Below are 26,563 nucleotides of genomic sequence, written 5' to 3' on the forward strand. Positions count from 1 at the left end.
ACTCCATGTAGGTTTTTTCCTGACTCAGAATGGGCCAGGAGGAGGGGCCGGGGGACTATGGACAACAGTAAGCATGATCGGTCGGCATACAGTAAAGGCAATAAGTCTGTTACCTTATTTGACGGAAATCTATGCATTTACCTGTTATTTCTGACAATTTGCTAAACGTAAATGTATATTATGCTTGAAAAAATGAAACTACAATTAACAAAACTGGTTAAAAAACATTTAAATAGTACGGTTAAAATCACCGGGAGAGTCCGGTAAAATTGAGATTAGCGCTCGTATTCAAGTTTTCTATTAAACGCATTCGGAGAGGATTTGAAATGATGATAAATATTCTCAATTGTTATGATTTTGGCACTAGTCATTTTCCTTTGGCTAAAACCTCTTTGGGGAGGCGCCAAAAATTCCATATAGAAAAAAAATCAAATATCACAGTATTTTTGACCAAATACATCAATATCGATATTGCGGCGATATTGTAGGCTTGAATATTGGTGCTTTCACAAAATATTACCACAATGAGAGTTTTGATAAATAATCAACAGTAATGTGGATACAATGACAGAGGCAAATGATAGAACAGCTAAAAGAGTCTAGTAAGTTCAGAAAAATCACATCACTTTACCGTAATGCAGCCTTTAAAACCAGGAAGACAACACTTGTGTCATATTACGATATTATGATATCCAAAATCTAAGATGATATCAAGCCTCACATATCGATATCGATATAGTATCGATACATTGCCCAGTGCTACTTCATGTGCAGACAAAGGCAAACAACCAACAGGCATAAAATTCATCTCTGTGAAGCAGACAAAACACACACGCACGCACATACACACACACACACACACACACACACACACACACACACACACATACACACACACACAAAACGTTGAGTGACACGAACACAGAATGACAGTAAAACTACTCCTTCATCTGCTCTCACTGTGACATTCTTTTGAGTCAATTTGTACATGCAGATCTAGTTTCCTCATTAGTGTTTGATTTTGTCACTTCAAACCCAGGAAGATGAATCGTTCCATCTGTCGCGCGTAGAAGTGAATTTCATTTCACATCTCACAACGCTTTCATTTTTCACACGCAAAACAACACAAATTCTGAGCTCCTCGATCTGTAAATTGCCAATGCGAGCCCGGCCCCCTCGTTTCCATATGCTGCACGCTGATCTTTAGAGCGAAAACAAAAAAGGGTAAAAACCTCCAAACTGATGAACCTCTGAGGGATTGTGGCCGACTCAGCTGACGTGAGTGAGCCAGAGTGACGTTCCCTCAAGCTGCCTGCCATCCGTCTGCCGCTCGGTGACGTCCTCGCAGACAGACTGCTCCGCTGGATGTTTTTCTCTACAGCTGATGAAGCGGTGATGGCAGCAAGCGTGCAATGCACTAGGCTTTGTCGTCACTCAGCAGACAGCGATCTGTCGCTGCCACAGACACACCAGGTAATTCTGGGACGGTGGGAGAAGATATGAAAGGGAGGGAAAGGGAGGGAGTTGAGCAGAGGTGAGATGTGATGTCATCCTCTCAGAGTTGCTTTTTTACAGATGACATGCTATTCCACTCCTCCTGACAATACGCCGCCTCCTGTTAAATACCTTCCCTTCCTGCCCCCACTTTTTCTCAATCTTTTAACCTCCGTCTTGCGATTTTCTAGCGGCTTTCTTTGCCTCTCCTCTCTCCTTCCATTTCATGTGTGACAATGCGTCCTCCATTAAGTCTTTTATAGGCTGATGGAAATGTCATAAGGGCATTGAGACGGCCATACATCACCCTATTCACTCCCTCCTTCTGCTGAGCTTTCACTTTTCCTTTGCTCTTCCCCCCACTCTGTCACAATGCACCGCCGGCTTACTGTCTCCTTAGAATCACCACATTACCCAACAAACCGACGCCATCCCTGCCTACATCTTCAGATATGAAACTGCCATAATCTATACGCTCCACAAAAGCACAGCTGCTCTGGGTCTGCGTGTAAGTGAAGGATTTCCACTCTGACGCAGCCATGCTTCCTCCTCAGATCCACATGCCCCCGAGGGAGATCCAGACTGCTGTAGGTGTATCAGTCCTAACGCACCTATCAGCTTGCAGGGATTTACAGAAAATCTGCTTATGTTGGAGCGATTCTGATAACCGAGAAGAATGAGCCATTCTCCCATTTCCTGTAACTGCGGCGTAGTCACCTTGGAGGCTGTCGAGGTGTGGGTGTAATAGGAAAAGGAACAGTGTCAGGTGATGAAATGAGTGTGTGTTAGCGGGCGCGGAGCACCTGCAGGTTCCCTGTTCTCCGCCCTGTCCCCCTTATCACATTACAGCTCAGATAGATGGTACCCCGAGCCCAGAGGTAAGGGATTAATTTGTATAAAGCCTGCTTTGACTGACCTTGGTTGGGCAGAGAGAGAAAAAAAGAGAAAGAATATTTTTTTATCTCCCGTTCGTGCCCTGCCTGTACACTCGCCTGGAGGGAGAGGGACAAGATTAAAGGAAAGAGGGAGGCAATGTCTCTCCTTTCAGAAACTAAAAATTACAAAGTAATGCAGCCACTGGCCTGTTTCAAACAATGCTAACCTCACAATTTCATCATGAACAAACCCCTGCCAGAGTCTGACTCTTTATATCTGGCGGCGCAATTTGTTTCCTAAAGATGACAGTAACATTCAGTACATGGGGATTGGAGTCACACCCATATGTGAGTGTGTGTTTATGCTCATATAAGAGTGTGTGTTTATGTTTTGACACTGACTGCTGCTGTATAAGAGCGCGAAGATCTGCATGGATGGATGGTTGGGTGGGTGCTTAAACACAGGCGGGGGGGGGGGACTTCGTGTCCCAGAAGAAGTTACGGGGAAGACACAAGACTTTCACCCAGGACACCGGTGTTGGTGTCCCTGGAGTACTGCTTATGGAGACCAGTGTTTTAACCTAAACCACAATCTTTTTTCTATCATGTAATCCCCATTCAAGATAGTGGATCTCTGGGGCGTCCTCTAGCTCACCCAGTAAGAGCGTTCGCCCCATGTTGGAGTCCTGCAGCGGCACAGGTTTGAATCTGACCTGCTGCCCTTTGCTGCGTGTCATCCCCCATATCTCTCCCCCTTTCATGTCTATCCACTGTCACTACATAATAAAGGGGAAAAAGCCCCAAAAAAATAATCTTAAAAAAAAAAAAGATAGTGGATCGCTAAACAGGAAGTAGCTGGCTCGGCCAGCGGAGGTCTCTAGTGTGCCATACAGTGTGGGAGTATTGCCGATAATCTGCCTCCAACACTGTATCCAGTTCCTATTATACATCCATGGTGTGTATTCATGAAAATAAGGAACATGTCACCCAGTGCAACATTGGGGCTCACTAATGCTGTGCTTTTTGGACAACAATGGAGCTCTATGGCACAGAGGGAAGAAGACATATCAGGCTTTGACACACACACACATACACACACACACACACACAGACAGACAGACAACTTTTTTCTAGATACATTCAATGCTGGTTTTGGTCTTCTCATGGGATTTGGTGATAAGAAGAAAATATAGAATATTATCAGACTTATTATTAAGGTCAGGATGAGAGATAAGGGTATGCATGCCGGGTGTGGTTATCTGTTGAGGATAGAGGGTGAATGTATTGATGACAAGTTTAGTGATTTAATTGTGTCGCACTGTATTTTTCTCAGTTCAAAGGTATGAAAAAAGTTGCCTCAAGCAATTCTAAACAATTAAGTGAGAAAGCTGCCACTCGGACACTAACAGTGTTGTGCTACTTATATGTACACACCTGCAGCTGAAATGAATTCTATAAATTGACAATCAGAAACCTTAACCAGAAATATGGTCTGAATTACAGGGTAATAATAATATTTCTGAGGAAATATTCAAGTACATTAAGCACAAGCACACATGTAGTATGCACAAAAACAGACACACACACACATTAAATTCCCATCACTCTTGCATGTATTAGTCCTGTCACAGGCCCGTGAGATGAGCATGCTGTTCAGAAGGTGTGGCTGTCAACATCAATAAGGGCCTTCCAGTGTGAGGGACCATTAATACCAAAGTAGCCACTCGGCATGTTGTCAGATATGAATAATGGTTTGCATAACAAATCATTTCGCTGTCTGACAGATATTCCAGCGTCTGCACGGGCCCCGGCTCCAGTTGCAGCACTTTGCTCCCATCAGCAGCCCCGCCGCTTGATAAAAGCTGAAGTTGAGGACCGGAGGACGGCGAATTGGCAAAACAGATTTTTCCACGAGGATGACACCTTGTTCTGTGGCTACAGAGAATATAATACAGGAAAAGGTTAGGCACCGCGGTGACGGAACAAATCACCAGCAGTCATAAACAGTTAGTGTCCCCACAGCTGCGATATAATGATGTTTTCTAATCATCCTCGAGGTCGGTGCACCTCATCTCTCACCGATGACATCTTTGTGGCGAATGCAATTTGACCAGAAAACAACAAGCTGTATCTTCTGTCAGCCAGTAACTTTCCACATCACTCCTGCAACAAAACACAGGCGCTTAATCTGCCCTCATAAAAACAACAAGACAGGCAGGACAACATCTGGACTATTCCTAACCTTCCTAAATGAAATGTTCGGCTGCCCCTGTGCCAAGAATCTATAATTACTAATGAAAGGTTTACATGTTCATTCATATATAAGTAATATATATATATATAAGTTAATTTACTAAAAACATGTTTACAATACAGTATATATACTTAACTATTTACATATTTGTGTTTACACAGTCAGTATTTGCATATTTACATGTTTAATTATTTACATCAGCAGTTATGAATCCACCTCTGTGGTTTTCCTCCCATTTACCTGAGTCTCAGTTCTGCTACGTCTGATTGGGTAGTTTGGCTGTATGTGAGTGTTGTTGTTGTTGTTGTTGTTGTGAAGCTTATGAAGTGTGAAGAACAGTAACGTTCTGCTTAACAAAGTTATCCGTCTCCATCCAGCTGTTCCTTCTTATTTAGAGTGATGTAGTCTATATCAACAATGTTTAATTTCCGGGATTGTTCAGGTGCGGCCGGAAATTCCACCGGATGTCCCTCATTTTAGGCCGGATGTCTGTCACTTTCCTCTTTCTTTGTGTTAGCGTTCTAAACTCCGGTGGTTACAGACAGTTTCCTAGACTATCTGTACAATCTGAGTTTTCTGTTGCACGACTTAAACAAACTTTGAACGTACACGTTCAACCAAAACAAGTTCCTTCCCGAGGCTATTTTGCAGAGGTGCCGTGGCTCCGTCCGGTGCTTAGCGCCACCCAAGACGATTGTGATTGGTTGGAAAGAAATGCCAATAAACCATAGCACATTTTTCTCCCATCCCGGAATGCTGTGTTGACTAGCCAGACTCTCCTCTGCAGTGCTCTGGAGGAAGACTAAAGCCGCCTGCACAAGATCCGCGGCAAAACCTCTCTGTGCTGGCCATTCTATTGTTTTCCTATGGGGCGAGCGGTGCCACCCAACTAGGTGCAGCGCTACCCTTGGTGATGCGCACTGCTCAGAATTGCCGCCGTGCGCTGCACTCAAAATTCAAATTATTTCAACTTTGACCTTGTTGCCACTGACCTGTTTAAGGTGCAACCAATTCCAGAACGTTCCTGCGCTGCACTTTGCCTCTTTGCTCTGCGCCCTACCTTGCGGTTTTGCCACGGATCATATGTAGGCGGCTTAAGAACCCTCACACTTATGAAGGAAAATAAACTCAAATAGCCTTTATGATTGTACAGTATTGCTGCACGATATGAGAACATGTAAAACGTGATAATGTTGTTGAATATTGGGGTAACGATATTACTTTTGATAAAGTTCTGCATTTCTGCTGCTTTCAGTATGTCTACTAAATACAACACATTGCTTGTTGAATTTAAAACAAATGAAAGGAAATCATTTCCGACATTCTTTTATTGAACATAGTGAACATTGATTAGAATATAAAAGCCACCAGTAAAAAAGAATGACAGTTACATTTTAAAGTGCAGTTTTCTATTGACATTTTCTTTCAACTAACACAAAAAGTCTTTTCTTTCGCGATGTGTTTTTTGCAATGAATAAACTGATATATTGTGCAGCCCTATCGTATTCATTTGCCCAGCAATCATTTGAACACACTGACATCCTCTCTTGTGTTCCTTTCCATGGGGTTGGTAAGGGGAAGTGCCTCAGCATGCAGTTAACCGTTTTAGGAGACAGCGGTGTGCCATGCAACGACAGGACAGCCGGCACTTGCTGCTGGAGAGAAGTGGCAGAGGAACAGAGAAACCAGGTTATATGCTGTGCTGCAGGGCCTGTATGTACTCTGAAACTCCAGGACGCCTATGAAATGGACCACTAGTGGCTCGAGTGTCTGGAAAGAATTCAAAATCTATTTGAAGTTTTGGTGCAGACAGAAAAATGCACAGGTGAACTTAAGCTGTATATATTCTATTTCTCCGTCAGTTCCATTTCATGCATTACGCGATTCATTTTGGATTCCTTGTACTGAGTGAGCTGCCATATTCTCAACTAATCCAAAAATTCACAACCAGCTGAAATGTATTTTTAATGGAATGAGCTTATCAAAAATACTTAAGGCTGTGAATGTTTCAATCCCAACCACTTCTACTGTTGATCGCTGATTAGCTGCCTTAAGTCACAAACAACAGCACGTTTAATAAGCTTTACACAGTCTCATCAGTGATAATTAATTTGCCTCCAAAGTTAAACATTGTGCGTGGGAACAATAAATCCTCTAAATCCACAGCAGGCGGCAGGCAATTCCTCACTAAATCATTCAGGGTAAAATCATTTGATCTTCTCAGTCAAACTTAACTGGAAACCATTAAATATTTTTTGGTAACAGTTGGTGGGAACTTATCAGGAGGGTTTAAACAACTAGGCACTTAAATACACACACACACACACACACACACACACACACACACACACACCATACCTGCCAACATTTGGTTTTCAAAATCTGGGAGATTTGTGCAAATGAGGCAAAATGAGTAACTAATGCTAACTTTTTGTTAATTTAGGAGAAATCTACATGCGCCAGTAAAACACCAATATTTTGGATGTTTTATTTTCCAATAGTCTGAAAGAAGACATGTTATGGGAGCAAAATCGCCTAAAACCTAAACATTTAATAATGTGTTTGCCTGTAGTGTCTCCCCTTAAAATAAATAAATATATATATATATTTTTTTTTTTTTTTTTTACTGAAAAATTGTTTTATTTCTTTTACTGATATATACTGATCTAGAGTATCAGTGTTACTCATTGCGCAGCTCGCGAGCCTCCTGTGGCTCGCCAAGCTTTCGTTTGTGGCTCGAATGGCAGTAGATAATACGGTGATATGATCATGCAGTCAATACAGATATTTCATAAAAACATTAAAAACAAGCAGTGCTATAACACAATCCTAAGTCTGCTCTATTACATTTATATTTAAAAAGTACCCAAAACAGTGGCATTACAAGATGGAAATATAGACTAGAAAAGATATTTAAACTTGCTCTGTAACACTGACTGTTTGTGTTATAGACGTTTGCGTGGTCTGTTCAGCTGTTAACGCCAAATGTGCTCTTGGATGGTTAAATACATGAACAAAGAATTGCATATTGTATGTTTGCAGATACAATATGCAGATTAATAAGGAGACATGCTATATATGACTGGATGTAACTTTTGATACTTTGTGATAAAAGTGGCTCTCCTATTATTCCTATCAGTGTGGCTCAGTAAAAAAATAGTGAAGACCACTGCTCTAGATTGTAATGTTTACCCAAATACAATGTGTAATATAGCAGAGTTTGTAACAGGCTTACTTGATGTTGTGTAATCACAGCAATAATGTAACTTATAACCTGTTGTTTTGCATATGCATTTTTTCTGTACATGCATACAGTACCTGTGGCGCTGTATAATTGTGTTTTGGGATGTCACGGTGCCTGAAAGAGGTTCAGCCCATATGTGCTTCCGCCAACGGACACAGAAAATTGCAAAACTAGCTGCAAAACACCATCCAAGAAAATAAGGCCAAAAAATACAACTGGACTGACCTTTTGGTTAAAAAAACACAGGAAGAGAGCCATTTTCTACATGAGAAGAATAAGCTGTGAGTCATGAGGTCAAAGTTTACTCAACTTTCAATTAAAGAGACATGCTGTCATCACTCCAACATGAGCAGGCCCTCAGGATATCCAGGTCAAGGTGGACGCTTAAGAAATTCTCTCAATCTGTCCCGCCGTGTCAGCAAATGTCACAGCCACATTCGCCGTGCACTTTCTCAGCCTTCCTCCCTTTGCTGCAGTGTATGTCTGTCCTGACATTTACCAAAAATGGGCTCTGTGAGTTTAAACTCCGGCGACAAAAGTTTCAAAAGTGGACTGCACCTCACATTCACACGTCCCTGGGTATGAGAAAAGATCAAACCTAGAATGGCTGCTTAGGATGGCATCGTGCATCAATATTGTTGATGTTGTATGTCTACATTTGTGTATGTTCTTATTTTTTTTACTATTTTGCAGTACGAGCACATTTTTCTTCCATCCCAGAATGCTGTGTGGACTAGCCAGACCCTCCTCCGCAGCGCAGTGGAGGAAGGTCTAGCAATGAGACTATACTATATAATAAGACTATGGTTTTTATATAAGTCGTTATAGATTACTAATAGAGATGGTCCAATTCCTTTTTTTTGCTTCCCGATAACGATTCCGATACCTGAACTTGCGTATCAGCCGATACAGAGTACTGATCCAATACCAGTGTGTCATATATTTGCTTATGTTTTAACAGCTGTATACTACTATCCCTGTATGGATGTGATATGATTTCTAAAACAAAACTATTACTACTAATAGTACTATACTACAAATTAATAAAGTAGTTTAAAGTAAATTTTCTTCAGGGCTAAATTACGTGGTATGGTATCGGTGCATAAACTCCAGTACGTTATGCTACCGATACCAGCATTTTATGCAGTATCGGAGGATTTTCCGATACTGGTATCGGTATCGAAACTTCTGTAGTTACCCTCGCAGATATTTTTGTATTTCTTCAATGTCATTTGTTTTTATGTTCTGTGAAACAAATTAACTAAATTAAAACTAAACTAAGTGCAGATGTGTTCATCTCCAGCTTCCCATTGTGGCCCTGAGACAATCGAATGGGAAGATTGTGTTTCTGTGTGGTTGCATCAGCTCCAACTGTAATGAGACGGTGAGAGGCGTTCAGGTGCAGGCGGCCCAGAGAACTGATATCCAAGTCCTCATCAGACCTGGGAGTCAGGAGTCGCTGACTCGGAGGCTTTCTGTTGGTCTATATTGCTGGAGCAGCGTTATTGCATTTCCCTTCGTAAGCCATATTATGGATGGCCAGTAACCCCCACCCCCCCCCCATCTCCCAAGGTGTCAGCTGAGCTTTCTCCTTCCTGCTCAGCAGCTTGATGAAATCACAGGTGCTCCCACTGTAGCTGATGTAGCAACATGGGCCCGAGGACGCGTCAGAGCTCATTATGAGTGGTGGAGATCTAAGGTTATATCACTGGTGGAGTTATGTGGTTATATTACTGGAGGAGATACTAGGCTTCCACCCAGAAAAATGATAAGTGTCTTTTTTTTCGACGAGGGCCCAGCTGGGGCCAGTCATAGACTGATGGCAGCATTAATGTAGAGCCCAATACATTCAAGATTGGGATGCATGTCTGAATCAAAACCAAATAAGTGCACTGTAACCCTCACCTAAAGTGTCTTTAATTAACTCATGTATTCCGAAATAATCCTTTAGATTACTGACCAAATGTATAAGGGGGTTTCCAAATAATATGTATTTTCCTCTCAGGGATAGAGCATGAGATATTCATTTATTTTGAGTTTGGGTAGTGATCTGATCCACCAGTCCAAGATCTTTCTCCTATGTGTGAGGTGTGTGAGGCTGTGATTTAATGGGAAGGCAATGTTAGGCCTTTACTGTGAAATGTTTTTTTGGGGGGGGGAAGAGAAATGAGATAAATCAGCAGCTGCAGGTGACACTCAGCTCTCAGCTGGCACTCCGGAAGAGACACATAAGTAAATGTTAAAGAGTAAATGTTAATGTTCACCGGCCGAGGGTCAGCCGCCAGCAGGTGGTAGTGGAACGACGGCTGCCATGATGCCGGGCCTAGTAGTAAACAGTACAATGCAATCAAATGAAGTAGCACATCCTTATGGGTTATGGTTAGCATTATTGTACCTCGGCATAGTTAAAGAGCCCCTATTATACTCCTTTTTGGTGTCATATTTGTACTCTTGGGGTCTCCTAGAAAAAGTTTACATGCTTTGATGTTCAAAAAAAAAACATATTGGTTGTTTATCATACTGCCCATTGCTGCAGCACCTCTGCCTGAAACAAACTGCTCTTGGACCGCTCTCCTGAAAACCCCAGTCTGCTCTGATTGGTCAGCTGGTCCTCTGTTGTGATTGGTCAACCACATTTAAACCAGCCACTGGGTGGGCTGGGCTTGCTCAGGCAGCACCAACTGGGCAGCATATATGAAAACCTGGGCTGGCTTTCTCAATCTGATTGAGAAAGTTGAAGAAAAAGTGCTGTCTGTGGGAGAGAAAGCTACATTTGGAGTAAAATGTGTTTTTTCTACTGTATATATCTGTTACATACGCAAAACTATGTAACACACTAAAATATGGGGAAAATTCTAAATATTATAATAGATGCTCTTTAACATAAGGGATGTCTCGATATTGTTCCACTAGTGTGTTAGTACTCTTCCACCTCTGCAACAGGAATGCACCCAACTCATTTTGGATCTAGTTTTTTTTTTTCTTTACAGTTTATCACAATGTCTGAGCACCCATGGTACATGACCTTGTTATACAATGTGTACACAGTGTGTAAAGATCTGTATGTTTAATCTTTCATGGACAATTTCTCAGTGTAATCTGACTACAGGGAGAGAAAAAATGGTTTGTAAAGATGGACGAGATTAAATTCTGCTAAAGGAGAAAAACAAGACGGATAACCACAAGTGGGAATTAACAGTGGCCAGTGAAATAAATCGGAGGGGGAGTGTCGTGGCTGGTGTCAGGAAATAGTCAGAGGGAGAAAGGAGTAATCTGATTGCAATGGGATATTACTCTCTGCCCGTGTCCTGGAGGAAGAGCAGAAAGCGGCTGTGTCCTCTCTTAAGTCCTCTTCCCATTACGCCTTGCATCGTTTGGGAGATTAATAGATGCTCACACGTGAACACTGCCACATTTGTCAGCTGCCTCATCCGATAATATGGAGCTGCAGGCGTGCTTTCTCCTACCTTCACCTTAAAAGGTCACAGCGGGAGGATGCTGGCAAACGTAAAATATGCAAATAAATACATACAACCTGCAAAAAAGAACAATAAATAAAAGCAGAGTTTGCATTCTGAAAGTTAAATACGGACAGAAATGTTTTTATTTGTTTGTCAGAAACAAAACCAAAATTTGTTTGTCATGCTTGCCCTGACTTTTCCAGGGTAGTGGTTGAATGTCTGTTTTGTTACAACAATCGGCAGGAGGATGTAAGAAAGAAAAAGTATCTTTTAAAAAAAAATCTTCTTAACTAAATATGATGTTTAAAGACATACATATATATTATTTCTGCATTTAAATGTCTTAAACGATTTTACCTATCTTATATATTTTGTTTAATTGTGTACTTACATTATCCCAAATGTTTCCAACAATGTTCAAACCCAGAGAAACAAGGGCCAAGTCACCTGTCAATGGCTTCATTAAGCCACCACATCAGCCAACCAAAGGTCTCCTGTAACTTTTACACTTACATCATTGTGGGCAAAAATATCATGATACACAGTACTACCCTAATATTGCATCAAACTCTCTTGAAGTACAAATATTAGAATCCTAACAGCGTTTTAAAATGGAAACTATCTCCATCCTCCCAAGCGTTTAAGCATTGTTTCAGAGACAACATTTGTTGGTCAGAAACAAAAAAGATCAGTAATGAAGCATCATTACGAGGATAATCTGTTTGTTCAAGAGAGACATTACCGCACGGCCAAACCCCATCCGTCTCATCTGTGGCTTTATCTGCAGTCATTAAGAACTGCACAGGGTTTGTTTCATCGTGCCATTGTGCCACAGCACATGCTGTATCACAACATTCCTTTCAGAGAGAGAGACATCCCAACAGATGTCAAAAGACAGAGAGACAGATGATAGTGTGATTACCCTTTCTGGGATTGCATCATAATTCATGCTGGACTAGGCTTGTCCATAACTCATGCCAGTATTTATTTCCCTACGCGCTGTTGATTTTGGGTATCATAGTGATGGCTGGTGGTTGTTGGCTCTACCTCAGGAGGAGGACGGCCATGTTTGCCCAGTCACGCTTATACAATCAGACTGTTTGGCCAGCAGCCCCGTGGCCTCTGAGAGCTCAAAAAAAGTGTCCCTGCCAGATTCTGCTCCTTCCTCCACTGATGCCACACCTCAGGAAAACAACACATGTTTGCGGAGATATTTAGGGGCACCAGTGAGTTGGCATAAGGTTGGGATGGGGTTGTTTGTTTACATCGCACCGCCATGGCCGCAAAGACCCCTGCGCTGAATCACGGCGACGGTCGGCGTCACGACAAGGCAGGAAGGAGACATTTCCCATTAACTCCCATTAAAAGGATATTGGTACAAGCTGTGCTGCCCCACAATCCAATCCCCTTTCTTACTTTACTGAGTGCCCAGTGCCCAAACACCTGCTAGCGACTCAGGGGTATTAGAGCCACCATTTACCCATCCCCACAACAGGTTTCAGCCAATTCCTTCCACGTCCTCAACAGGATGACTATACCTATCTTATATATTTTTGTTTATTTGCATACTTACATTATCCCAAATGTTGCCAACAATGTTCAAGCCCAGAGAAACAAGGGCCAAGTCGCCTGCCAACAGCTTCATTAAGCCACCACACCAGCCAAACAAAGGTCTCCTGTAATTTTTACACTTACATTATTGTGGGCAAAAATATCATGATACACATTACTACCCTAATGTTGCATCAAACTCTCCTGAAGTACAACAATTAGACTACTAACGGCGTATTAAAATGGAAACGATCTTCATCCTCGTAAGAGTTCTAGCACTGTTTCAAAGATAATCTCCGTTCATACTAATATACCTGAAAACGCATATCATAGACCATTCACTGGCCATGCACATGCCGGTGTAAACACAGTGTAAGGCTTAACGCCAGCGGACACGGGAGACAGAAATTGCCAGAATAATAGCTTACCACCTGCAAATGTAGGCAGTATTAGCTTTATAAAATGTTTGCAAAATGTAACTGCACAAAAGCTGCTAGCATCGACCAAAAAAGGGTAAGAAACACCTGTAATCCATGTTGAAGGAACCATCCTTAGTCAAGGGCGATGTTGTTTGTTTTCTTCAAAGGGTCATGTGATAGTTGCTTGACGAATCAGGATTGGGCACGTTGTGACTGATGAGACTCAGGGAAGGGCAAATTGTGACTGATGAGGCACAGGGTGTTTGCGTCATCGTTGTCAAAAGTCTCCATTTCTGCACATCCAGACTAAAAAGCAACCCTGGATTTTTCAAACTAAAACATGGTCAGCAGTGTTTTTCAAAAGACTCAGTTTTAGGGGTTGGAAAACGCGGGAGTAGTTTAGATTTTACGGTTAACAGTGTATATGTTGTAAGTTGTAAAGCCTAAATATAAATTACACTTAAAAGCACAATGTATACCAGCAGGTTAGTTGATAAAAAGGAATGGGCTTAGAATGACTTTGGATGCAGCATAGTGTCAGTTTTTTAATCAGTTTATCTCTTAATACGTGTTCTAATTTCATTTGAGTGATAATAGTGAAAATCATTTTTTTATGTAGGCCTATGCAGTTAATATTACGTAGGCCTATGCAGTTAATATTACACAATACATTGTGTTGATTTGTAAACTTTTAACATGCTGGTTGGCATCTCTTTACTAACTCTAGACGGAGCTAGGATAGCTGTTTCCCTCTGCCTTCAGTCTTCATGCTAAGCTAGGCTGACCACATTCTAAGTTAAGCTACTTAAAGGACAATTCCAACGCAAAAAGAACCTAGGGGTTAATAACAGATGTGTACCCACTCGATCGCTTTCTGGGACATGTTTTCATGCTAATCAAATGTGTTTGTAGCTTGAAAGACGCTAGCGCGGACCGCTGATTAGCTTACAATGCTAGTATTCGGGGCACAGGGAAAGTAAAAATAAATCGCTATTTATACCACTAAAAAGGCTCAAAATATCACCAAACTTCAACGGTAGCATAATGAGGGTCCCTAAATGTTAACTGAAGCATTGAGAACATTGTAAGTGTACAGTTTATTGAACGAAGCGCTGCGGGAGCTCTGTGAAAGGGCTACGAGAGAGAGAGAGCTACCGGTAGTCAATGCCGCAACACAGCCTCGTACTTGAGAAACTGGTGGTGTACCTGCGGACATTGTACTGTACTTGAAACTTTTTTCCATGTCCCGAAAATAAATGGGAGACAGCGACCCAGACCGGAGGGACCAGATGGACAGTTATCCACCGAGTTATGTTTTACATCGGTGCGATTATTTCAGATATATTGAGCAAATTGCTTTTGATTTTAGTTTGCATCGCCTGCTGTAAGTCATGACTGGTTTTCGAGACGGAGGCCGCATGTAAACATGAACGCAAGTGTCTTTATAATCTATCTTTTCAATAAACTGTCTGTACACTTACAAAGTTCTCAATGTTCAGTTAACATTTAGGGACCCTCATTATACTACCGTTGAAGTGTGGTAATATTTTGAGCCTTTTTAGTGGTATAAATAGCGATTTGTTTTTACGTTCCCTGTGCCCCGAATACTAGCGTTGTAAGCTAATCAGCGGTTCGTGCTAGCTTCTTTCAAGCTACAAACACATTCAATTAGCATGAAAACATGTCCCAGAGAACGATCGAGTGGGTACACATCTGTTATTAACCCCTAGGTTCATTATGCGCCGCAATTGTCCTTTAACACGAGGATACATGAGATGGACATGGCTCATCTCACTCTCAGAAAGAAAGCATTTACTGTATATACCCATTCCTAACCATTGCTAAAATAAACAATATAAAAAAGTGACTTCCTCCTCTCTAAGACATAGCTGTTATCAAAGAATAGAGACATAGTGCACTTCCATAAATCATATCCAGCAAACCTGTCGCAGTGATGAGAGATACAAAACTTGGGTTCTTGTCCCTTCCCAGATAGCAGACACATTTGGGCCAAATTTGTGCCACTTTCGGCACTTAAGGCTCAGTTACGGCAATGGCAAATGTTGAGTGGGCCAGATGTGGCCCACTTGTAATCAGCCGCACCTGACTTGGGTTACGGCAACTGTCATGTGGGCCAGATGTGGCCCAAATGGAATGAGCCAGGCCCAACTTGAGTTACGGTGAGTGTCGTGTGGGCCAGACCTGGCCCAAATTAATGAGCCAAGCCCGACCTGGGTTAGGGCAACTGTCATGTGGGCCAGATGTGGCCCAAAAGTAAGGAGCCGGCCCCGACCTGGGTTACGGTGAGTGTCGTGTGGGCCAGACCTGGCCCAAATGTAAGGAGCCAGGCCCTACATGAGTTACGGTGAGTGTCGTGTGGGCCAGACCTGGTCCAAATTAATGAGCCAAGCCTGACTTAGGTTATGGTGAGTGTCGTGTGGGCCAGACCTGGCCCAAATGTAAGGAGCCGGCCCCGACCTGGGTTACGGTGAGTGTTGTGTGGGCCAGATGTGGCCCAAATTAAATGAGCCAAGCCTGACTTAGGTTATGGTGAGTGTCGTGTGGGCCAGACCTGGCCCAAATGTAAGGAGCCGGCCCCGACCTGGGTTACGGTGAGTGTCGTGTGGGCCAGACCTGGCCCAAATGTAATGAGCCAAGCCCGACCTGGGTTAGGGCAACTGTCATGTGGGCCAGATGTGGCCCAAATGTAAGGAGCCGGCCCCAACCTGGGTTACGGTGAGTGTCGTGTGGGCCAGACCTGGCCCAAATGTAATGAGCCAAGCCCGACCTGGGTTAGGGCAACTGTCATGTGGGCCAGATGTGGCCCAAATGTAAGGAGCCGGCCCCGACCTGGGTTACGGTGAGTGTCGTGTGGGCCAGACCTGGTCCAAATTAATGAGCCAAGCCTGAATTAGGTTATGGTGAGTGTCGTGTGGGCCAGACCTGGCCCAAATGTAAGGAGCCGGCCCCGACCTGGTTTACGGTGAGTGTTGTGTGGGCCAGACCTGGCCCAAATGTAATGAGCCAAGCCCGACCTGGGTTAGGGCAACTGTCATGTGGGCCAGATGTGGCCCACATGTAAGGAGCCGGCCCCGACCTGGGTTACGGTGAGTGTCGTGTGGGCCAGACCTGGCCCAAATTAATGAGCCAAGCCCGACCTGGGTTAGGGCAACTGTCATGTGGGCCAGATGTGGCCCAAATGTAAGGAGCCGGCCCCGACCTGGTTTACGGTGAGTCTCATGTGGGCCAGATGTGGCCCAAATGTAAGGAGCCGGCCCCGACCTGGTTTACGGTGAGTGTCGTGTGGGCCAGATGTGCCCCAAATGAAATGAGCCGAGCCTGACTTAGGTTATGGTGAGTGTCGTGTGGGCCAGACCTGGCCCAAATGTAATGAGCCAAGCCCGACCTGGGTTAGGGCAACTGTCATGTGGGCCAGATGTGGCCCAAATGTAAGGAGCCGGCCCCGACCTGGGTTACGGTGAGTGTCGTGTGGGCCAGACCTGGCCCAAATGTAAGAAGCCGGGCCCAACCTAGGTTGCGCCGACTGTCAGGTGGTGGTCCCAATGTAAAGAGCCAGGGTTACAACAAGGGCTGTGTGAGCCAGACCACATTTTATGGATGAAGTATGCTGGCCTGTCTTGTAGAGCAGATAGCCTTAATATGATACACTGGGCAAGAGTTATGTGGAAGTATATAGTGATGTTATGAGGCAAATAAATCTAGACTATTTATTTGATATTTGATTATTTTGAATGTCACTCCCCCATGACACCGCACTGCATTGCATTATGTTATCCCTGATAGGTCATGTCTCAGCAATATTTGGGGACAACTCAATTACAGTGGTGTGCGCAAAAGTATCTCAGACCACAAAATGCATAAAATGCTGAAGATTGACTACAACAGCAGAATATTCGTATGCCACTGGATAGACACATTTTTAAATTATTGACTTTTACTGTAATACATTTTTTTTTCTCAGCATTTTGAGTTTAAAAAATATATTCCGCTCCCATTTTAAATGCAATGATGTTTACACCAATATCACATTTATGACGTGGATAACATAACAAAATAAAATACCAACTAAATATTATAAATAATATTATGAAAATGTCTCTCTCCCTGTAATGGCACTGTTGTGACTCAACAATAATCCTTATTCTGAATAAATCTGAGTTCTGACATCACTTCCTGTACTGTACATTTAACTGCACAACTGTACATACACATACACTTGGTAAATATGCTGTCCCTTTAAAATGTTGGAAAATGTCTCATTTATCTCATAATTTCATGCAAGGCTATTAGCTAGCATTTCTGAAGTGGATAAAACTGGTATGACTTTTTTTATAAGAAGGGAAATGTAAAAAACAAAAACAAAATTGTGTAAACTGATTTCATTTATTATTATTCTAAAAGCTGCCCACCACAATCACACAGTCATATCTATTGGCTATTGAACATCTCCACTAAGGCATGTGTGGGCTAAGTGCCTTTCTCAAGGGCACTTCAGCAGTGGTAATGAAAAAGAAGGGCGTGCTGCTCTTTCACTTGACTGCCCACATTTATCCTGTCACTCCAGGGATCAAACCAGCAACCTGTTGGTCAAGCAAAATAAAAATGACAGTAATCAACCCACATTGTTCCTCAATACAAGAAGAAATGAAGCAGGAAGGCATATATAGGACATTGAGGGAAAACCCTACACACTTAAAAATGCTGGGTTAATTTGGTTACTCATATGCTGGGTTAAGCCTGAAATGTATAAATTTACCCATAATTGGGTTACAAAATGGTTAAACATATTATAACCCATTGCATTTGGTTGATGACGTTGAACGAAATCCAGGCTTCAGTTTTTCAACACTGCTGATCCGCCTTATTTTGGATGACATTGTTTTAACACGCACGCACGCACGCACACACACACACACACACACACACACACACACACACACACACACGCATATATATATATACACACACACACACACACACACACACACACACACACACACACACACACACACACACGAGTCATGACATGGTATGGGAAGAATAAAAAACGTGACATAAAAGACGTATAAAAAACGTTTGTTTCGTAGATTAGATCAGATGGTTTAGCTTAGTTTAAAAACAGTCTAACGATATTAGAATAATAACTTTATGTTTTAGCTTCGTTTTATTCAAGTAACGTTATTAAATATAAATCCTATCACGATTTGCGTTACAAATAAATACCAGCAAAGAACTACGGCGGGCGAAGACAGAAACACATTGAAGAGATCGCTCTATCTGGCACCCCGCCCGCTGGATCTTCACACAGGGAAAAACAAGCGCACCTCTTCAACTGACGTAACCCCCAGTCACCCCACATCGTCGTCTCTCGCTCTCGGAACAGCAGCAACTAATTTTCTTAAAAAACACATCTGGTTCCTGGGGCAGGGAAGCGAGGTAAGCATTCTCATTTTACCGGTAGTTTGTTGCTGAAAATGTGTTTTGTTAAACAGTGCTTCTAGAATAAACTCTAATGTTACATTAGCTAACGTAACTTAGCTAGTTAGCTGCTAGCTGTAAAAAAATTGCCGCCCATTTTTAGACTTTAGACTAATTTACCATTGGCAATGTCCGAATGTTACCAACGGTCGGTGGATTACCTATCGTTAGTAACGTTTTATTCATAAACCGCTCCTTAAACCGAGCTAAATCAACGTTAGCTACGTTTAAGCGTGCTAACATTTGTCATGGCACTAACCTAGCTAGCTAGCTAGCAAGCCAATGTAGCATACAATGACTCACATAAGCTAGCCAGCTGCTAGCTAGCTAGCTTATGAAGTGTGACATTTAACTTAATTAACGTTATTTCAAAGGAGTCGTTAATGGAGACATTTCAAGGCTGTATCGTTGTTATCTTCTATGTCTGTTTGCACATTCAAAGTTACGTTGTCTATCGGTTTTCTTATTTATTAAGATATATCTGAGTCATTGTATGCTACATTGGCTTGGTAGCTAGCTCGGTTTAAGGAGCGGTTTATGAATAAAACGTTACTAATGTTAGCTAATCCACCGACCGTTAGTAACGTACGGACATTGCCAACGGTAAATTAGTTTTGGATATTTTAATTTAGAAGTGTTAAAATGCGCGGCAAATTTTTTTTTACCGGTAACCGTCCTCAGCCTACGTTACGAATGACCGTGACTGTGTTAAAAGACGAACGCCGCCATCTTGCTTGCTGAATTGTGAACATGCAGAAAAAAGAGCGAAATTTGTATTCAGTGATTATGTAGCCTACTTTGAATGCTCAGGCTTGCATGTGTTTTAGCTGTTTGTGTAACGTTACTAAATGTTATGTATTAAGTACTTTATGTAGTTCCTTTTAAATACAAAATACAAATTGTAATGCTGACAAAGACAGGCGAACACATCGCCGGTTCCCGCCAATAGGTTCATTTTAGTTAGTGAACAACCTGGCAAAGAAGTCTTGCGTCAGTCTAATCAATTGGGACCAACGTGTTAAATTTGACCTGCATGAGCTATTGTCACGGAGTACTTTACCTCCATGCAGCTGAATTCCACTAATGCAATATAGAAATTGGCTGATTCTAACCTGTGCTGGCAGTGAAGTGTGTGTGTGTGTGTGTGTGTGTGTGTGTGTGTGTGTGTGTGTGTGCGCGCGCGCGCGCGTGTGTTGCCTGCCAAAATAACTATTCTTGATTATTCATTATGTTATTAGCTGTCAAATGTTGTTGGCATAATGAGAATGACCGCTTGCTTGCTTGACATTTCTGAATGCTTATTGAAAGTGATATATGGCAGCTTTGTAATGTTTTTTATTATTATTGTTTTCCTGTAGATGGATGATCATGTTCAAAATAAACTGGTAGAATGGGACCTGGGTGATTTACTCTCTACATTTGAAGGTAGGCACATTTTATAAAAGCTTATAAGTTTTTAGTAAAAGACATATATGTACTATGAATAAGAATGGCAAAATACAACTTTTTCATGTCCAATACTGATATTGTAAATGTGGGTATCTGCCGGTAATATTTTCTGATACCACTGCCCCGAAATGCAACAATATATCCTGTAGGTTTGGTTTTGATGCAGCACTTAACAATCCTGCTGTAAATCAACAAATAGTCTGAAAATAGCCTAGGCCTGCTGTTACAAATAAATGTCTTTATGATCACTGATATTTTAGTATAATACTGGTCCGATCAACGAAATATGTCATCTATACGGCTTAGTATTTGACCAGTTTCCATGCAGAAAAAAAGAACCTGAGTTAAATTTTCTCTGGACTTCACACATTTTAATCAATGATCAGGTGCTGCAAATGTAATTAAGTTAGATTGAGTTCAATGAAGTTTCACTGATGTCACAAAGAGCTTATTAGTTCTTATTCAGTATCTCAAAGTATAAATCACATGAGAAGACATAGACCCAAAATTTGCACAAGGACCAACTCATCAATATTTTGAATGGAATTTCTACAGCAAGCGGTTCTAGTCAAATTAGGGCCTGGAAGAAGAATAATGATAAAAAGAAGAAACAAGAAAAGAACAATATAATGCATTGCTCTGCATGCACTATACTACATTTCTGGAATGCCGTGACATTTAAGAGGGTCTATACCAGGCACGGAAAATCAAGGAATTTGAGCATTTTGTAGTAAAGTCAGAGCAAGGTCAGGGAATCTTTTTTGCATTTTGAAATGTAGTCGCCAGAATGTGATACAGAGTTGTAGAATTTTACATTTGACTTTTATGCTTGCAATATTGCAGACAGGCACATCGCTTTGCTTCTGCTACCTGTGGTGACGGCACCTACAAAATCCGGAGAAAGACGGTCCGCCCCAGCTACGCCGAATCTACAAAAGCTTTCATAGGTGAGCAGCCTGTGAGTTAATACAAATGTAACAAATAAAACAAGCGTCAGCAAGTATTGTAACAGATTGTCTGAAGATTTGCAGACCTCAATACATTTTCCTTTTATTTCCCGCTTAAAATTGGTTGTGATGTGACTGAACCCGAACATCATTTCTAAATATCTGCCCGAACCCGGCCTGGCCCATTGGGTCCAGTCGGGCTCAGTTGGGGTATCCATCCTCTACTACCTACCTCTCTCAGACCTATCACACACACGTGTCAGACCAAACCACTGCACAACAATGATCTGTTTCAGTTTATTGTTATCATTATTAAAACGAAATGTTGTTAGAGCAAACACAGAAAGACATAGTTTTCCAGTTGTTAACCCATTACTTAATACATAATTTAAATCCACATAGATTATATATAATTTTGGCCTTCATTTTATCACTCAAGCTTATGCCTGTCACGAGGGTTAATATCTGAAGTAAAGGTGTCTTTATAAAGTTTTTTTTCTCTCTACACGTTGGAACAAACATCGCTGAATACCTTACGAAAAGGACAAGCACAGAGGTCCCACATGTGCTTCTTCTTGGGGACAGGCATCTGTTATCGCAAGCCTTTGTTATAGTGCATGGACATGCCCTGGAGCACCCATCTCTTCTTGGGGCAGTAGATGCCTGCTTTAAGGCTTTTTATGTTTTTGATGTACAGTATCCTAGACCTTGTGCACAACTGTGGGAGTTTTTGCAGACGATATATGGTATCCCTGGACATGTTAGATCATCGGTACAGATGATGCGAGCAGTTAGCGGCACAGTGAACTGCAAACTGCTCATAACGTTATGCACACACACTAGAGTCTGGATCGGGCCGAATTTTTCTGTGCGAGCCCGGCCCGCGTCCGACAGGCATTAAGAAGTTTGTGTCTGAGCCCGACACAGTTAAAATCAAATTTTTTTTTCTATACTAATGACACATGTACGTTAGTTTGTGTGGAAAGCTTTTATGAAGCAGCTGTAGGAAGGCATTCAGAAATGTCAACAGATGAGGTCATCAGCTCACACGGAGCAACAAGCTCACGTTAATCAGCTGTTTAATTTTAAATGTTCAATGTGTTAACTTTTCCTGATTGCTTAGTTTCCGACCGTGATCAGAAAGCTATATGCTGGCTGTAGCAATCTTTTCTCTTCTACTGTTTTAAGGCAAAGAACAACCTGTCTGCCGAGCAGCAGAAGATGGTGGCCACCTTTGTGCCACAACACGGCCACAGCTGACTGCTTCTACGCCCTCAGCCTGAACGTGGCCCAGTCAAAGAGGATGAGGGATTTCCGCCAGGCCCTCACCCCCACTGTACCATCACCAGAGTCACCAGAAGCCTCCACCACCAGGAAGAGGTCCCACAATCCTGATTCCTCCTCCAGTTCCGAGGACGAAACCCCTGTCCCCTACCAGGAGTCAGGGACCTCGGGACTGGAGGAGGAGAGGGAGTTTATAGCGAGGCTACAAAATGTAAGTAAAACTCTAAGATATGTACTTTAAAGACTCAGTCCATTTTATGTCTGTTACATCAGACCTCACTCTGTGTTTTGTGTTTGTTTTCCTCAACAGACACCAGAGAAGGCCCTCAGGACGAGCCAGTACGGCAGGCTGGTGGCGCTGACTGCGCTCGAGGCTCAACTCAACCTGTCTAAAAAGATTTCGGAGAGGGCGAGAAGGGCAGCGTATCGAGCAGTCATCGGACTCTAACATCTCTTGATCTGTGCAGGACTTCAGTGTGAGCGGACTATTTAGAGACGATGTGACCGGCAGGTAATGTTAACGGCTATCTGCTACTGTAGCAGAGCTGCAAGTAAACGCTGAACTGAGCTGTGTGTTTTCAGTGTTAAACATTGCTGCAGGTTTTCATGCATGACTGTTATTGGTGATTTACAGAGGTGGAAGACTTACTCAGATCATGTATTGCAGTAAAAGTAGAAAAAAACTGTGTAGAGTTACAAGTTACTTGTCAGTTACAAGTCCTGCATTCAACATCTCCCTTAAGTTAAAGTACAAAAGTATTATCAAAATATACTTAAAGTACCAAAAGTAAAAGTAAAATTATGCAGTGTAATATATCTTATTTAATTCGATTATATTATTATTCAGTAAATTGTATTAAATGACTGATAATTTAAATAAAATGTTTTATTTAATTCAAGTAGCCTACTTGTACATCATTATTTTCTAGGGTTGAAAAATGTATACAGATTTTACATTTTCCCCTCATACTTCTGTCGGAATGGGTACGAAGTTGGCATTGAATTTAATTTGAAATGGTATTAAAAAGGTCTTAAAAAGCCTTGAATTTAAGTTGGAGGATCCTGGGGGTACACACACACACACACACACACACACACACACACACACACACACACACACGTAAATAGTTGTTTTATTGTGTTTTATAGATTGGTTAAGATTCATTTTATACTATTAACATGTTCTATTTTAGTAAATGTTAAGATTAATTTTCTTTTAGTGTGTTTTCAAATGTTCAATATTGGTATGTGTTCCTTTTTTCTTAAAATGACAAAACTATAATACTGAACACACTTAACCTAAACATGAAGCTAGGAATACCAAATTGGTCAGGTATTGTCAACATAGGCCCACTTTTGAGTTTGAAAAGGTTCAAGGCAATTTGTAGCTTGAAACAATCTCCAAGTTCCAGAGTTAAAAAGACAAACAGCCAGAGAACTTGAGACAGAAACCAGCCAGGACCAGTCTTAACTGTTAAATGTGCAAATAAAAAGCATTACAAAATTCAGTCCAAGCTGCCTAAAAACTTTATTTTCAAGCTAACTTTTACCATACACCCGTCTGACTTTCCTTACTGCAGTAACTGAGTATGCACTAGAGGTTCTCTGGGTGCAGGGTTAGGGCTAGCAAGCATCTACCATGGCATTTCTGAGGCAATTGAGGTATTTAGGGAACATTTGTAAATTTGTAATTCTAAACTGTTTGAGTCTGCGAATGCACATCAGTCAGCTGCCGCACCCTGATAGCTGCTGGTTCACTGTGTTTCTATAGGTTTGGGAGCAAGAAACTGCATGTAACTAGTCACTGAGGAAAAATGTAATTAATTTAGTATTACAATGGGGTTACATCTGAAAAAATCTTTTCAATTAAAAAGCTTATATGTAGCTTTATGTAGATATTGCATTTTATAAGTCTGACTATGTTGGTACTACTGTGAGGTTTAAACTGCCTGGTTTAAATTCACTGTTATTCAGCTGTATAGCCCAGTTATAAACATGTTTAGAATACTAATCAAAAAGTAATCAGATGTAATAAATTTCACTACTTTGATAAAGTAATTAAAATGGTTACTTTTTAAACTGGGTAACTAGTTATCTGTAGTCTGTTTACATTTCAAACTAAACCAAACGTGGGCCATAAGAGAACTGCATATTTGGGCCACATTAGGGGGACCTGTGGCTGAGTTTCGGGAGCCACACTCACCTGAGGTCAGCGCCGTCATTCAAGGCCAAATGTGGGCCATAAGAGAAATGCATATGTGGGCCACATTTGGGCCACATTAGGGGGACCTGTGGCTGAGTTTCGGGAGCCACACTCACCTGAGGTCAGCGCCGTCATTCAAGGCCAAATGTGGGCCATAAGAGAACTGCATATGTGGGCCACATTTGGGCCACATTAGGGGGACCTGTGGCTGAGTTTCGGGAGCCACACTCACCTGAGGTCAGCGCCGTCATTCAAGGCCAAATGTGGGCCATAAGAGAAATGCATATGTGGGCCACATTAGGGGGACCTGTGGCTGAGTTTCGGGAGCCACACTCACCTGAGGTCAGCGCCGTCATTCAAGGCCAAATGTGGGCCATAAGAGAACTGCATATGTGGGCCACATTTGGGCCACATTAGGGGGACCTGTGGCTGAGTTTCGGGAGCCACACTCACCTGAGGTCAGCGCCGTCATTCAAGGCCAAATGTGGGCCATAAGAGAACTGCATATGTGGGCCACATTTGGGCCACATTAGGGGGACCTGTGGCTGAGTTTCGGGAGCCACACTCACCTGAGGTCAGCGCCGTCATTCAAGGCCAAATGTGGGCCATAAGAGAACTGCATATGTGGGCCACATTTGGGCCACATTAGGGGGACCTGTGGCTGAGTTTCGGGAGCCACACTCACCTGAGGTCAGCGCCGTCATTCAAGGCCAAATGTGGGCCATAAGAGAACTGCATATGTGGGCCACATTTGGGCCACATTAGGGGGACCTGTGGCTGAGTTTCGGGAGCCACACTCACCTGAGGTCAGCGCCGTCATTCAAGGCCAAATGTGGGCCATAAGAGAACTGCATATGTGGGCCACATTTGGGCCACATTAGGGGGACCTGTGGCTGAGTTTCGGGAGCCACACTCACCTGAGGTCAGCGCCGTCATTCATCCGGTTTACACCCGGTATTCTCTTGACGTATACACCGCCACATTTGGGCCACATTAGGGGGACCTGTGGCTGAGTTTCGGGAGCCACACTCACCTGAGGTCAGCGCCGTCATTCAAGGCCAAATGTGGGCCATAAGAGAACTGCATATGTGGGCCACATTTGGGCCACATTAGGGGGACCTGTGGCTGAGTTTCGGGAGCCACACTCACCTGAGGTCAGCGCCGTCATTCAAGGCCAAATGTGGGCCATAAGAGAACTGCATATGTGGGCCACATTTGGGCCACATTAGGGGGACCTGTGGCTGAGTTTCGGGAGCCACACTCACCTGAGGTCAGCGCCGTCATTCAAGGCCAAATGTGGGCCATAAGAGAACTGCATATGTGGGCCACATTTGGGCCACATTAGGGGGACCTGTGGCTGAGTTTCGGGAGCCACACTCACCTGAGGTCAGCGCCGTCATTCAAGGCCAAATGTGGGCCATAAGAGAAATGCATATGTGGGCCACATTTGGGCCACATTAGGGGGACCTGTGGCTGAGTTTCGGGAGCCACACTCACCTGAGGTCAGCGCCGTCATTCAAGGCCAAATGTGGGCCATAAGAGAACTGCATATGTGGGCCACATTTGGGCCACATTAGGGGGACCTGTGGCTGAGTTTCGGGAGCCACACTCACCTGAGGTCAGCGCCGTCATTCAAGGCCAAATGTGGGCCATAAGAGAAATGCATATGTGGGCCACATTTGGGCCACATTAGGGGGACCTGTGGCTGAGTTTCGGGAGCCACACTCACCTGAGGTCAGCGCCGTCATTCAAGGCCAAATGTGGGCCATAAGAGAACTGCATATGTGGGCCACATTTGGGCCACATTAGGGGGACCTGTGGCTGAGTTTCGGGAGCCACACTCACCTGAGGTCAGCGCCGTCATTCAAGGCCAAATGTGGGCC

Source organism: Sander lucioperca, chromosome 8 (assembly GCF_008315115.2).
Source record: "Sander lucioperca isolate FBNREF2018 chromosome 8, SLUC_FBN_1.2, whole genome shotgun sequence".
Taxonomy (NCBI): domain Eukaryota; kingdom Metazoa; phylum Chordata; class Actinopteri; order Perciformes; family Percidae; genus Sander; species Sander lucioperca.